We start from the raw sequence: 14,725 nt of genomic DNA on the forward strand, positions 1-14,725 counted from the left end.
ATTGATGCTGAATTTTCATTCATCTATCAATAAATAATAATCATCACTCATCACTGGGTATGAATTAAAATGAAAAGGTCCATTCATGTCATTAAGAGATTCATTGCTAAAAATTTGATTTTAAAGCCTAATAATTATTCATTAACTTTTAATATACTTACAATCTTTTGACCAATCCTATCTAATAAAAGAGTAATATGCAAATTAACCATCACTCTGCTATACCCACAACCCACCAGCCAATCAGGAGTGAGTATGCAGATTAACCCAACCAAGATGGCTACGGCCATGGAGCTAGCAGGAGGCTTGGGTTTCCCGGTAATGGAGGAAGCCAAGCTTTCTGCACACCCTGGCTGGCTCCACTCAATGCTACAAAGTTTCAATATAGAAGATAAATAAATCCCAACAAAAATGGCTGCAGCCATGGAGCAAGCAGGAGGCTTGGCTCCACTCAAGGCTACAAAGTTTCAATTATAGAAGATAAATAAATCCCAGATACCAGGGCCTCCACTTGGTCACTGGGGGGCGTGGTCGGCCTACAAACCACCACAGGCCCCTCGCCCAGGCCACCCCACACCCCAAGAGAACCCCACCCTGATCAGGGACACCCTTCAGGGCAAACCAGCTGGCTCCTACCCATTCACCAGGCCTCTATCATATCTAATAAAAGAGTAATATGCAAATTGACCAACACTCCAACACACAAGATGGCTGCCCCCATGTGGTCAAAGATGGCTGCCTCCATGTGGACACAAGATAGCCACCACAAGATGGCTAGCAGGGGAGGGTAGTTGGGAGGGACCAGGCCTGCAAGGGAGGGCAGTTGTGGGTGATCAGGCCAGCAGGGGAGGGTAGTTGGGAGGGACCAGGCCTGCAGGGGAGGGCAGTTAGGGGTGACCAGGCCTGCAGGGGAGGGCAGTTAGGGGTGACCAGGCTGGCAGGGGAGCAGTTAGACATCAAACAGGCTGGCAGGGGAGTGGTTAGGGGGTGATCAGGCTGGCAGGCAGAAGCGGTTAGGGGCAATCAGGAAGGCAGGCAGGTGAGCAGTTGGGAGCCAGCAGTCCTAGATTGTGAGGGAGATGTCTGACTGCTCGTTTAAACGGGCAGTTGGACATCCCTCGAGGGGTCCCAGATTGGAGAGGGTACAGGCTGGGCTGAGGGACACCCCCCCGCACGAATTTTGTGCACCGGGCCTCTAGTATACTAATAAAAATTACAATGAAAAAGGATTAAAAATTTAAAAGAAAATGCAACCCTATGGTTATAAAAAATGAAAGCAAAATATTGATGCACATTCACTTTTTAGTTGCAAAGAAGAATCATTTCATCAATAAAAGACTTTAAGCATAGTAATATATTTCCTTAAGATGTATATTCATGGAAATATGTAGCACCTCTAGAAATAAAGTGGAATGGGAACTTGGATTCAAGGAAAAAAACAAAAGATATAAATTTCAATTTATTAAATAAAAGATTTTTTCCCCAATGGATATTAGTTATCAAGTCTCTTCTATTGGATATAGTTTCTTAAATTGTAACAATTTTATTTTAAACTGTCAATATTTGCAATGTCCCTTAGAGTTCATCCCTTGCAACTATTTAAAATTATGACAAAAAATTTATATGTCAGAATAAATATTTCTAAGTATGTATGGAGTTTTGCAAAATTTGTTTGGGGCTATAGAAGCCAAAACCATATTTAAGCAGCTCATGAATATAATTACAATTGTATTTTTAAAATATTTTAAACAAATAAACAAACCAAAACATTATGATCTTCAAAAAGAGTGGAAAGATTACTCCAAAATAATCATGGTTATATTTGAATAGTGGGAATAAAAATTTTTCCTCTTCTAATTTATTTATTGGTTATATATATATTTTCTCAATTATTTTATTAGTATGAATTAGTATTATGATAAAAATATACTTCAGACATTTAGAAATAATAAGGTATACATTTAAACTCAGTGACCTTTGAGTAAAAACCCTAGCAGTCTTATGGGACAAAGTCCACAAGTTTTAGTATTTCCACCTGTACTAGCCATTTACTTCTGCGGTTGCCTGGAGTTTGGGGTTATTAAGGGATTTTTGTCAGTGATACAAATGACTGGGTTTGCCAAAAGGCTGTTGTCTGTTAATGAAAACATTTTGACATCTGCCACATTTTCCCTTTTTACCTGAAGTGTTCGATCTAAAACAGATTGGAAGGTTTACAAAATTTAGATTCTGTTGTGTCCTAACTTGAGCTTTCTCCTTCACAAAGTTGTGATATTTTTATCTCTTACCAAAGAACAGTGACTCACCAAGTTACACAAGTATTAGTGAGGTTAATCAGAATCTAGATCTAGATGGTTTCACTGCTCTCTGAATTCCTCCACCCAGAGTGAAAGACGAAATGAATCAGGAAGAGTGAGACTACTAACAAGTGAATGAAAGAAAATCATTGCACAATGGGATATCCAGGCCGGCAAATTTCAGATCTGAGGATTTAGCGCATTGTGTCAAAGGAAGAGGACTGGTCAGCTTTGATAGGATCTTCAAATAGAATTGAGAGGCCAATAGCTCTGTGCTTCAAGCCCAGAATCAGCAGAGGAGAAGAGTTTGAGGATGATTGAGGAATAACATGCTCAAGAGAGAAAAAAAAATACAGCAAACAACTAAAGGGCACACTATTTTCATGGCTCTTCTCCAATACTAAGGATGAAGCACTTGAACTCTGAAAAACTGTTGCTTTAAAGTTTAAAAAACAAAATAGATAACAAGGGAGGTGCTGTGGAGGAAATAATTTCTTCTTCTTTTTTTAAATTAAGTAAAGGAGATTAGAATGGGCCAATGAAGGAACATTAAAGCAAGTTGTATTAGAGTAAAATGACTCCTTTAACACCATATTCTCATCCCCCAATTTAGTTCTACACTCATATTTTCAGTCTGTGCTAAGTGTGCTAAGTGTGATTATATATTTGAACTGATTTCTTTTTTTAAAGTCTGGTAACAACTTCTTTCTTATATCTTACGAATGAAAAATAAAGGATAAGTATATTATAAAAACAAACAGAAACAACAACCGTTTGGCTTTGATATATAGAATTAAAGGACAATCATTTCATCTCTCATTTCTAGGGGGCATATTAGTCCATCAGTTGGCTCCTCCACATCTCCCCAGCCTTCAATGCAGGTCTGCAATTCGGAGAGTTAGTGGAACATGATACGCTTAAAAAACATTAATATGAACTACTTTTTCACTTCTCACCCAGTAAACGTTCATTGCAAAGCAACAGAAAATGAAAATGGTGTGTCCTTCACTAGCTATTAGAAGAGTGTTTGTAATTCCCATAAGCAGGAATGTAACTTAGTGCAGTGATTCCTGCCAATCATTTGGTCCCACTTTTCCCTGCAGATGACCCTGCTGGCAAGAAAGAATTCACCATAGCTAAGATTTGGAAACAGCCTAAGTGCCCATCAGCAGATGAGTGGATTAAAAAACTGTGGTACATCTACACAATGGAATACTATGCTGCGGTAAAAAAGAAATTCTTACCATTTGCAACAACATGGATGGAGATGGAGAGCATTATGCTAAGTGAAATAAGCCAGGCAGAGAAAGATAAATATCACATGATCTCACTCATTTGTGGAATATAATGAACAACATAAACTGATGAACAATAATAGATCCAGAGACAGAGAAACATCAATTAGAACGTCAAACCTCAGGGAAGGTAGGAGACAGTGAGGGTAGTAGGGGGAGAGATCAACCAAAGGACTTATATGCATGCATATAAACCTAATCAATGGACACGGACAACAGGGGGATGGGGGCATGAATGGGAGGTGGGAGGTAATGGGGGAATAAAGACACATATGTAATACCTTAATCAATAAAGAAATTTAAAAAATAAAATAAAAATTAAAAATAAAAATAAAACAACATTCTCATTCCGCATAATTAAAGGCTGTTTTAGAACAAGAAGCATAATCAGTTCTCTATTTACATATCTGTTCTTAAAATGAAGACCATTAAAAAAGAAAAAAAAGAAAAAAAAGAAAGAATACACATGCTCAAGGCCATTGGGATGGGACAATGAAGGGCTTTCTATAAATGCCATACATTTAAAGAAATATTTTCCACATACTACTTCTCAAGCCCTTATATGCACAACCCCAAAGAAAAGTCTCTTAAATCCCTAAAAGTATCTGTCACTTGCATTTCCCAGGTGTAGACTTGTGATGCCACCTTTCATTGAGATTCAAATACAGTAATGTCTGCTTTGTAAATGCTACCAGCGCTTTCTGAAAGGGAAAACTCATCATAACCTGCCTAGAAACACCACAGCATATCTTTGCCATCTGGAGTGGTTAAGTCACATTATCTACTTTTGCTATTTCTTGCCTAACTTGCCAGAATCCAAACACAACACTCCCCGCCAACATGGAAAGTTTTGTACCTCCAAATATTTCCCATGTCTCACTGAAACACTGTGACTCAGTTTCTGCAAAAAGATCAAAAGTCATTACCTGAATTCTCTGGGGATCTGTCTTTAAGTCTTGGGAGCTTCAGGTGATTCCAGCTCCTTCCAGAGGCAGCTGTCACTGAAGCATGTTCTGTTCTCAACAGCCCAAAAGATGTTGCAACCAGAAATTTGTCAACTGAAGCAGATTAATTATGACTTCAAATACAACAGATGCCGCCCAGGTAACCTTGTTAGGTGAGTTCTGAGCCAGTGATGACAAAAGGGTTGCAATGAACTAAAATCCCTGCTCCTGCCAATCCAGTCCCGGAGTTCTGTGCCTCAAGGGTTAGATGAATTGGAAGCTTCTTGGCAGATGATAGACTCTCAGTTCAGAAAACAGTTTTCACCCAAAGATGGATGCAATAACCCAGTCATAGGAGCATCTCTATAAAATGTCTATAATCATCATCCTACTACAATACCCAACATGCTGTGTATTTCCAATTAATGCTTTGACTTCCCTAAATTTCCTCTATCTTATTCAGTAAACTGGGTATTTGAACTGGCAGGAAATGCAGAAAATGTATCCAATTCTTTCAACTGAAGCCTAGAATGACTGTGTCTCATTCAAGATCTCTAGGTAGCTAAAGGCAAAAAATAGCCTTTTTTCATCTCCTAACCAGTGTCTATCCTACCACACAAGCAGCTCCTACGTCTGTTCTGGGTGGAGGTTTGATGTTAGATAACCTGTAAGGAATTTTAGACCTGCATAGATTTCTATTTTTTGTTTTCATAATTATGCGACTACAGATTTAATTTGGTAAAATAAACCACCCAAAGAATGAAACTGGACTCCTATCTTTATATCACAAAAATTAACTCGAAGTAGATTAAAGACTTAAATGTAAGACCTGAAATCATAAAGCCCCTATGAAAACAAATAAACAAAGGAAAAAACTCCTTGCTGTAGGTCTCCATAAATAGGTTTTTGGATATGATACCTAAAGCACAAGTAACAAAACTAAAGGCAGGTGAGTGTGACTACTTTAAGCTAAAAAGCTCCTGCACAGCAAAAGAAATAAAAAAAGTGAAGAGACAACCTAAAGAATGGGAAAAATATTGCAAACCACATATTTAATAAGGGCTAATACCCCAAATATACAAAGAATTCATATAACTCAATAGCAAAAATCCAAATAATCCAATTTAAATATGGGCAAAGGAACTGAATAGATATTTTTCCAAAGAAGATATACAAATGGCCAACAAATACATGAAATGATGATCAACATTACTAGTCATTAGAGAAATGCAAATCAAAACCACAAGATATCACCTCAGTCCTGTTAGAATGGCTATCATCAAAAGGACAAGAGACAACCAATGCTGGTAAGAGTGTGGGGAAAATTAACCTTTGTCCACTGTTGGTGGGATTGTCAGTTGGTATAACCACTATAAGGATCCTCAAAACATTAAGTAGAACTACTTACTATATGATCTAGCAATTCCACTTCTGGGAATATAGCTAAAGGAAATGAAAATATTAATTTAAAGAGATATCTGTATCCCTGTTCATAGCTGCATTATTTATAACTAGATGCCTGGTGCACGAAATTCGTGCAGGGGGGGGTCCTTCAGCCCGGCCTGCACCTTCTCACAATCTAGGACCCTTTGGGAGATGTCTGACTGCCAGACATCCCCCTTGCAATCTGGGACCGCTGGCTCCTAACTGCTCACCTGTCTGCCTGCCTGATTGCCCCTAACCACACGCCTGCCTGCCTGCTCGCCCCTAACTGCCTCTGCCTCGGCCCCCACCACTGAGGCTTCATCCGGAAGGACGTCCAGAATGACGTCTGGAAGGTTGTTCGGCTGTCTGGTTTAATTAGCATATTACACTTTTATTATTATAGATAGTCAAGACATAGAAATAACCTAAATATCCATCCACAGATGAATGCATGAAGAAACTCTGGTATAAATATATATAATACATTATTATTAAGCCATAAAAATACTGCCATTTGAGACAAGATAGATGGATCTTGAGGGCCTTATGCTAAGTGAAATAAGTCAGACAAAGATAAATACTCTAGGATCTCACTTATTTATGGAATCTCAGAGGAGGAAAAAAACTCTGAAAAAGAGATCAGATTAGTGGTTGCCAGAGAGGCATGGGAAGGAAGAGGGGCATTTGGAGGAAGGTGATCAAAGGTACAAATTCCCAGTTATAAGTACTAGGATGCCAACTTATTGTGGTATTCATTTCACAATATTTATAAGCCAAACCTTCATGCTGTATATGCAAAACTCATACAGTGATGTATGTCAATTATATCTCAATAAAATTGGGGAAAAAATTGGAAAAATTTATCTCATCCATTACTATTATAAGTGTTGGCTTCCTCCATTCTCTCTCCTTTTGTTTCCCAATAATATATTCTATCTGTTCATTTGTTTATCTTCCTTTTATTTCATTCAGCTTAAAAATGTACAGACATTTAGGTTTTCTGAAACAAATTCTTAGTGTGATTTCTGATTGAAAATTCTTTTCCATTAAGGGAAAACATAGAATATGTATATATATATTTTCAAACATATTTTTATTGATTTCAGAGAGAAAGGAGAGGGAGAGAGAGAGATAGAAACATCAATGATGAGAGAGAATCATTGATTGGCTGCCTCCTGAATGCCCCCTACTAGGGATCAAGCCCGCAACCTGGGTATGTGCCCTTGACTGGAATCAAACTTGGGACCCTTCAGTCTGCAGGCCGATGCTCTATCCACTGAACCAAACCAGCTAGGGCAATAGAATATTTTTTTAAAGAATTTTTTTTTTTTTTTTTTTTAGAAAAACAGAAGCAGCATTAACACACATACTCAAAGCTAATTCTTTGAGTAAAACTCAAGGTATACAACTTGGAAAAATAGTACTACAAAAGGATGACTTAAACAACAAAAACTTTTTAAAAACCTTTATTTAGTACTTTTAGAGATTTATAATGCACATTACCTTTACAGACAATTCTGAATGAAGTGGAAAATTTTTTGTGAAATTGAAGTTACCAATATTAACTCTAGGAACAATAGAGGACCTGAATATATCTTAGAAGAGATTTACAAAGCAGTTAAAGATATCATCATGAAAAAGACTCACACTTTTTCAAAATCTTTATTGTTCAGATTATTACAGATGTCGCTCTTTTTTCACCCGGTTCCCATCCCACCCCAGGCCCTCGCCACCCCACTGTCCATGTCCATAGGTACTGCATACATGCATATAAGATCTTTGTCCAATCTCTTCCCACACCCTCTCCACACCCCCTCCCCCCAAAAAATTGTCAGTCCTTTCCATTTCCATGCCCCTGATTCTATTACATTCACCAGTTTATTCTGTTCATCAGATTTTTTTATTCATTTGATTTTTAGATTTACTTATTGATAGATATGTATTTGTTGTTACTTTGTGTTCATAATTTTTTATCTTTACCTTTTTCTTCTTCTTCCTCTTCTTAAAAAATATCCTTCAGCATTTCATATAATACTAGTTTGGTGGTGATGAACTCCTTTAGCTTTTTCTTGTCTGTGAAGCTCTTTAACTGACCTTTAATTCTAAATGATAGCTTTGCTGGGTAGAGTAATCTTGGTTGTAGGTTCTTGCTATTCATCACTTTGAATATTTCTTGCCACTCTTGTCTGGCCTGCATAGTTTCTGTTGAGAAGTCAGCTGACAGTCATATGGGTACTTCCTTGTAGGTAACTAACTGTTTTTCTCTTGCTGCTTTTAAGATTCTCTCTTTGTCTTTTGCCCTTGGCATTTTAATTATGATGTGTCTTGGTGTGGTCCTCTTTGGATTTCTCTTGTTTGGGGTTCTCTGCGCTTCCTGGACTTGTAAGTCTATTTCTTTCACCAGGTGGGGGAAGTTTTCTGTCATTATTTCTTCAAATAGGTTTTCAATATCTTGCTTTCTCTCTTCTTCTGGCACCCCCATAATTCTGATGTTGGTATGCTTGAAGTTGTCCCAGAGGCTCCTTACACTATCTTCAAGTTTTTGGATTCTTTTTTCTTTATGCTCTTTCGGTTGGGTGTTTTTTGTTTTCTCATATTTCAAATCTTTGAATTGATTCTTGGGATCCTCTAGTCCAGTGGTCGGCAAACTCATTAGTCAACAGAGCCAAATATCAACAGTACAACGATTGAAATTTCTTTTGAGAGCCAAATTTTTTAAACTTAAATTTTTTCTAACGCCACTTCTTTAAAATAGACTCACCCAGGCCATGGTATTTTGTGGAAGAGCCACACTCAAGGGGCCAAAGAGCCGCATGTGGCTCGCGAGCCGCAGTTTGCCGACCATGGCTCTAGTCTACTGTTGAATCTCTGTATATTATTCTTTATTTCAGTCAGTGTATGCTTAATTTCTGACTGGTCATTTTCCATTATTTTTGGCATTCTCACTAAGATCCTTGAAGGTCTCACTAAGTTCCTCGGAGGTTTCTAGAAGATTCTTGAGTAACCTTATAACTATGGTTTTGAACTCTATATCCAGTAGTTTGCTTTCTTCCATTTCTTTCATTCGTGAAATGTTTCTTTGTGTCCGCATTTTGCTGCTTCCCTGTGTTGATGGAGTGGCTTTGTGTGGTAGGTGACCTCTAGGGGCCAGTAGCTCAGCCTCCCCAATCACCTGAGGTGGACACCCTTGGTGGACACCTTTGTGGGCTGTGTGCACAGTCTTGTTGTAGTTGAGCCTTGATTGCTGTTGGTATCACTGGGAGGAATTGACCTCCAGGCCAATTGGCTGTGAGGACCAGCTGTGTCTACAATGGAAGAACTGCTGTGTAGGAGACACCCTTATGGGGGAGGAATTGCTTCAGTGGGGCTTTGGTGCTCACTGAGTCTGCCCCCTGAGTGTGTCCCTTATGGATGTGAAGAGTTGTAATCTGGTATGGTCTCTCACTGACCACTGGGTACACTGGCTCTTGGATCTCCAAGGAGGTACAAAGTCAGTCACTGCCTGGGGCCACCCAGCAGGAGCTACAGAGAGAGCTGCAGATTATCTTCTTTGTATCGGGTTTAGAAGTGCCCAGACGAGGCCCAGCTGTGAAGTAAGGCAGGCTGGTGCTGGTACGGCCTTGGGCCTTCTTTTAATAGCTTTGGGGTTCCCTGACCCAGCTGCAGCTTGTTTGACAGGTTTTAGACTGAGAAAGAACAGGCCATTCATATGCAAAAGCTGCTGTACACAGTTTGGGTGGGGTTATAAACTGGGTAGGGCGGGGTCTCAGGGAATCTCCAGGGCAGAGCAAACAGAAATGGCTGCTAGTCAGCCCTGCACCTGGGAGGTCCCAGCACAGGAACAATGACCCTTACTTTTCATTTGTAAATTTCTCTAAGACTTAATTCCCTCTTTAAAAATAAAATCTGGACCATTTTTAACAAGGGAATTTAACATACTAAGTAAAAGGAGCCCAAGCACCATCTATTAATTAGAGTATGTAAATACCCTGTATTAAAAGGGAAAACTCAAGCAAATCTCCACACCCACCCTCTAGTGGCAGATTTGGGTTACTATAGTTTCTATAAAATTTCGATTGTTAAAATAGATTGTGAATATGAAAATATTATTTAAACAACAGTAAGTGTTTTTATCATAAAAATAAGATACATGTCCCTGTTTGGACACTTATGAAATTAGTTTAATAGAACAGTTAAATTTTAGAGATATAAAAAGAAAACACTGGTATATCTGCAGCAATTCTGATATAGCCATAAAGCATATTTCCATATTAAAGGAATAGTTTTCTGGACCAGTGTGAAATCTGAAATATATAATACTATGCAATGATGCCAACATCTGTGCTTTAATCAGTCTGTCTTGTAGTTTTAGACTGAAATATCACTAATATTAACATCAAGCATGAGATTACCATTACTATTATTACAATAATATCATAAGTAGGATTTTTTTCTATAATTTTGATGGCCTCTTTTGTTTCATATCTAGATAAATGGAAGTTGGTAATAGCTAAGTACAAAAGTCACTAAGCTGAACAACATTATAAGATACTAGAGGCCCTCCTCTAGTGGAGTCCCTTGGCCTGGCCTGCAGGGGATCCAGCTGAAACCAGCAGTCCAACATCCCCCGAGGGGTTCCCGAATGCGAGAGGGTACTCTGCAAAGTTGCTGTCTCTCAGCAGCTCCTGAGTTGAGCATCTGCCCCCTGGTGGTCAGTGCGCATCATAGCTACTGGCCAGTTGGCAGTCGGCTGCTTGCTTAGGCTTTTGTGTATATATAGATGAGACTTGTCCCTAGTAGAAGATATGTTATTTACCTGATTTAATAACATTAAAGATCACAATGGGTATAAGTAGTTAGAATTGGGAGTTTCTGACTATATAGCATAGTCAAATAAAAGCAAATCAGCAACAGCACAACACAATATGATCTGTTAATAGACTTAAAACAGTGATGATCAAAGTAGAACTTCCTGCCCAGCCGGTGTTGCTCAGTGGTTGAGCATCAACCTATGAACCAGGTCAAGGTTTAATTCCCAGTCAGGGCACATGCCAGGGTTGCTGGCTTGATCCCAGTGTGGGGCGTGTGGGAGGCTGCCAATCAATGATTCTCTCTCATCATTAATGTTTCTATCTCTCTCTCCCTCTCCCTACTTTTCTGAAATCAATAAAAATTTTAAGAAAAGTAGAGCTTCCAGGCCAGCAGCATCAGTATCGCCTGGGAAATTGTTAGAAATGCAAATTCTTAAACTCATCCCAGTTCTACTGAGTCAGAAACACTGGGATTAGTTCTAGCAATTTGTGTTTGGAAAGCTTTCTAGGTGACTTTGATGTATGCTGAAGATTGACCCTGAAAGACTATTCTTTGGGGGTATTTCTGCACTTCTCAGATCAGTTTTTGTTCCAGACTATCTTTTGAGAAATAAACCTGCCCTCTGTTTGTATAGCAGATAGAGGTTGTGTCTCTTTTCAGCTAGAAGGCAGGTTTGTTCCTGACCAGTACAATAATAAGAACACTCTTCGGGGCAGAGATAGCACAGGTTTGCTAGTAGTCCCTTATACAAGATTGGGAGTTTCCTAAGCGTGGTGTCCCTCACTGTGACATAGACCCCTGTGTGTGCAACTTCCACCCACCCCTGCTTTCACAAAATCCTTATGGAACTTGGGGAGCAAGGGAATGTGAGCAGCAAAATGATTGTGCAAGTCAGGAGGTACATTGAGACATAATGAAGAGAGTTGGACTAGAAGGAAGGCTACTAATTAAAGTAGTTGAAGAAGAGACAGTAGAGATAAATAACTCTAGATTTATGAGAATTTGGTATGGCATGTTGAAGAATATGAACTTAAGATGTAAAAGATTGGACAGAATCTTAGGAATTAGTTTGGAATATTACGCATAGAGACTAGAGAAAGGAAGACCATTTAAGATGCAACTGTAACTGTTCAAGTATTATATGTTACAGATGTCATGGTGAAGAAGATGAACAGCTGATGATTTTTTAAAAATAAATTGAGGAATAAATATGAACTCCTGATATATTTTATCTTAACAATATCACCTCATTCTCTGCATTGAAAAGGCCTAAAAGCAATGATCAGCCCAATAACAATGATCACCCTCACTGGTAAAAATTACTTCCTGAAAATAGCAGTACTTTTAAAGAAATAATTAATTCCAAAGCAGGAACAGAAAACATACAAGATGACAGATTTGGTCAAAAGAACTTTGGAGCCAATTTATAGTGGCTCTCACAAGCAATTGAGGGCATAGTTTTAATATTAATATGGATCAATTTACATTGAACTGAAACACATCAAATATAGATAGAAATATGAATTTGTTATGGTAGTAAAAAAAGGAATATTCATGTTGGAACTTGGAAAAAATAAAAAAAATTATGCATTTTAGGTAATCAAATAGTATGTGCAGAAAATTTTCTCTTATGGTAGTATCCCAGATAATAAATGAAGAAGATACGATTAAATTAGAATGTCACCATTCTATAACCTCTAATGAACTATCAGATCTGGGTGCTGAAAAGAAATGGCCACTGACATCCTAAAAGAGGGACATATAGGCATTATGATCCTCATTATAGAAAAATACAACATGGTCTATGAAGTAGTTTTTCTAAAAAACAATCTTAATCTGATCAAGGTTATAAGTTAGAAGAGTGGTTCTCAGTGGGGAGAGTGAACAAGGCTGCCTCAACATCTGGACACATGTGTGGTTGTCACAACTTGGGGTGCATGTGTACTACTGGAATATAGTGGGTAGGGGCCAGGGATGCTGATGAATATCCTACAATGCCCAGGAAAATAAAAAATTACCTGGCCAAAAGTGTCAATAGTGTTGAGGTTAAGAAATCCTGATTTATGAGACATGAAGAGTTGAGGACATGTTAAGTGGCACTACTGAAATATTAACAGCAAAATCTCAGTGGTATGAAACTATAAGAAAAAAGACACAGTTCTTTAAAAAATAATGAAATATTAAAGGAATCAAAATAAAAGGAATAGGTAATGTATAGACCTAAAGAGACAAGAAACAGATCAACCAATAAAAGGTGAAGGCTTTATTTGGATTCTGATTCAAACAAACTGTAAAAAAAAATTGACATTTATGAGACAATTAGAAATTTCAACACTGACTGGATAGTTAATGATATTAAGGAAGATTTGGTTGTGATAATGGTATTATTATGTTAAAGAAAGAGGTCTTATCTTCTAGAAATACATAGAGAAATATGGATGAAATATGTGATGTCTCAAATTTGATTAAAATTAACACAGGAAGAGGGAAGTGGCTAAAGAAATGAATCCTTGAAGATGAGCTTATATGTTAACAATTCAGATTTAGGAATGAGTGATATTAGCAGAGCTGCTATGGGAGCAAATATATTAACTTGTGTTCAACGACCCAAATCAAAGCTGCCTTTGTTTGCTAAATGCAAACTAAACGAAAGGCAGTTAGCTGGAAAAGCACAGGAGACTAACATAATGCATGTTCTCTTGAGAAGGCAGAACTGATGAAATATCTGACTCCTTAATTGGCTACACCACCATGAGTATTTGACACTAGTCATTGAGATTCTCAGGTCAGTTTGCTATCAAAGGTTGCTATCAAAGTTCACAGAAATGATTGAAATAAAGGCCCCTAAATAATGTTCTTTTAAAATTTTTTTGTTTGGTGTCCACTTTTAAAACTAAGGTGAGGGAATAAAAATAAATAGAAAGCTTCAGGCTTTCTAGCAAAGGTTGAGGGACATGACAATATAATAAAAATCATTAACAGATTTTTGTGACTATCCACTATGTTCTATAAACTATGCTAGGTAGAAGATACTCTTGATCTCATTTATATTTTATACATTAAACCCAACCACAGCATGATAAGTGGGATCCCCAAAGCTGAATTGTATTAAATATGAGGTCATAATATTATGGGGTTAATAGAATTTCCCAGGTGAGGCTGTGCTTACTGGAAATTTTGGAAGTGTGGGGGAGCCATCATTTTGGGGGGAGGTGTATCAACTGCTGGGCATTGTACATTCTGACTTAAATAGCAGTGGGAATGTTTCTGGATCCTGTGGTTGCCAGGAAAGTGGCAGTGATTTCAAAAATCTTTTGGTTAGTTGCTGCCTGTTTTGTGGTTGAGGTCCAGGGACATGGGGGCAGAGCAGTAGTTGGAATGGACAGCACACCCTTTGCTTCTCAATTTCCTGAACCAGATTGTCTGTTGCTTCCTAACCTATCCTTGCTCTCTTCTCCCTAGGAGGTGAAAGTGAGCTGACTACAACTCATTTTATCCCTAATTTGCCTTTTCATGGGGTTAAACATGCAGAAGAGCAGGTGGTATTCCGACTCTGAAGATGGAAAGACATCTAGTCCATAGTAGATAATGCAAAGCAATTTATTCAACCTCAAGCATGCATAAAAGGTGTCAATATTCAATCACAGGACTGTCTTTTGGAGACACTCATGGTTTATAGATCATAATCTGTGCTGAGTTTAGAAGATAAATTGAATGAGAAGATTGGAAGTTTCACCTCTCCAGAAATGTGTTCTTTCAAATGTTTCTAGATCAATTTTTAAGTGAAAAATTAAATTTAAAAAATTCTTTTAAATGAAAAATAGAACGTTTGTTGATGCTAATATATTTCGGAAGTCAAAATTATTGAAAGAAGCATTGCATCTCAAACATTACAGAAAATCAATGACAGAAAAAAAAGTATTTGGAAAAGTAAATGAATAATTCTTCAAAT

The sequence above is a fragment of the Plecotus auritus genome (assembly GCF_963455305.1).
Source record: "Plecotus auritus genome assembly, chromosome: 9".
NCBI lineage: Eukaryota > Metazoa > Chordata > Mammalia > Chiroptera > Vespertilionidae > Plecotus > Plecotus auritus.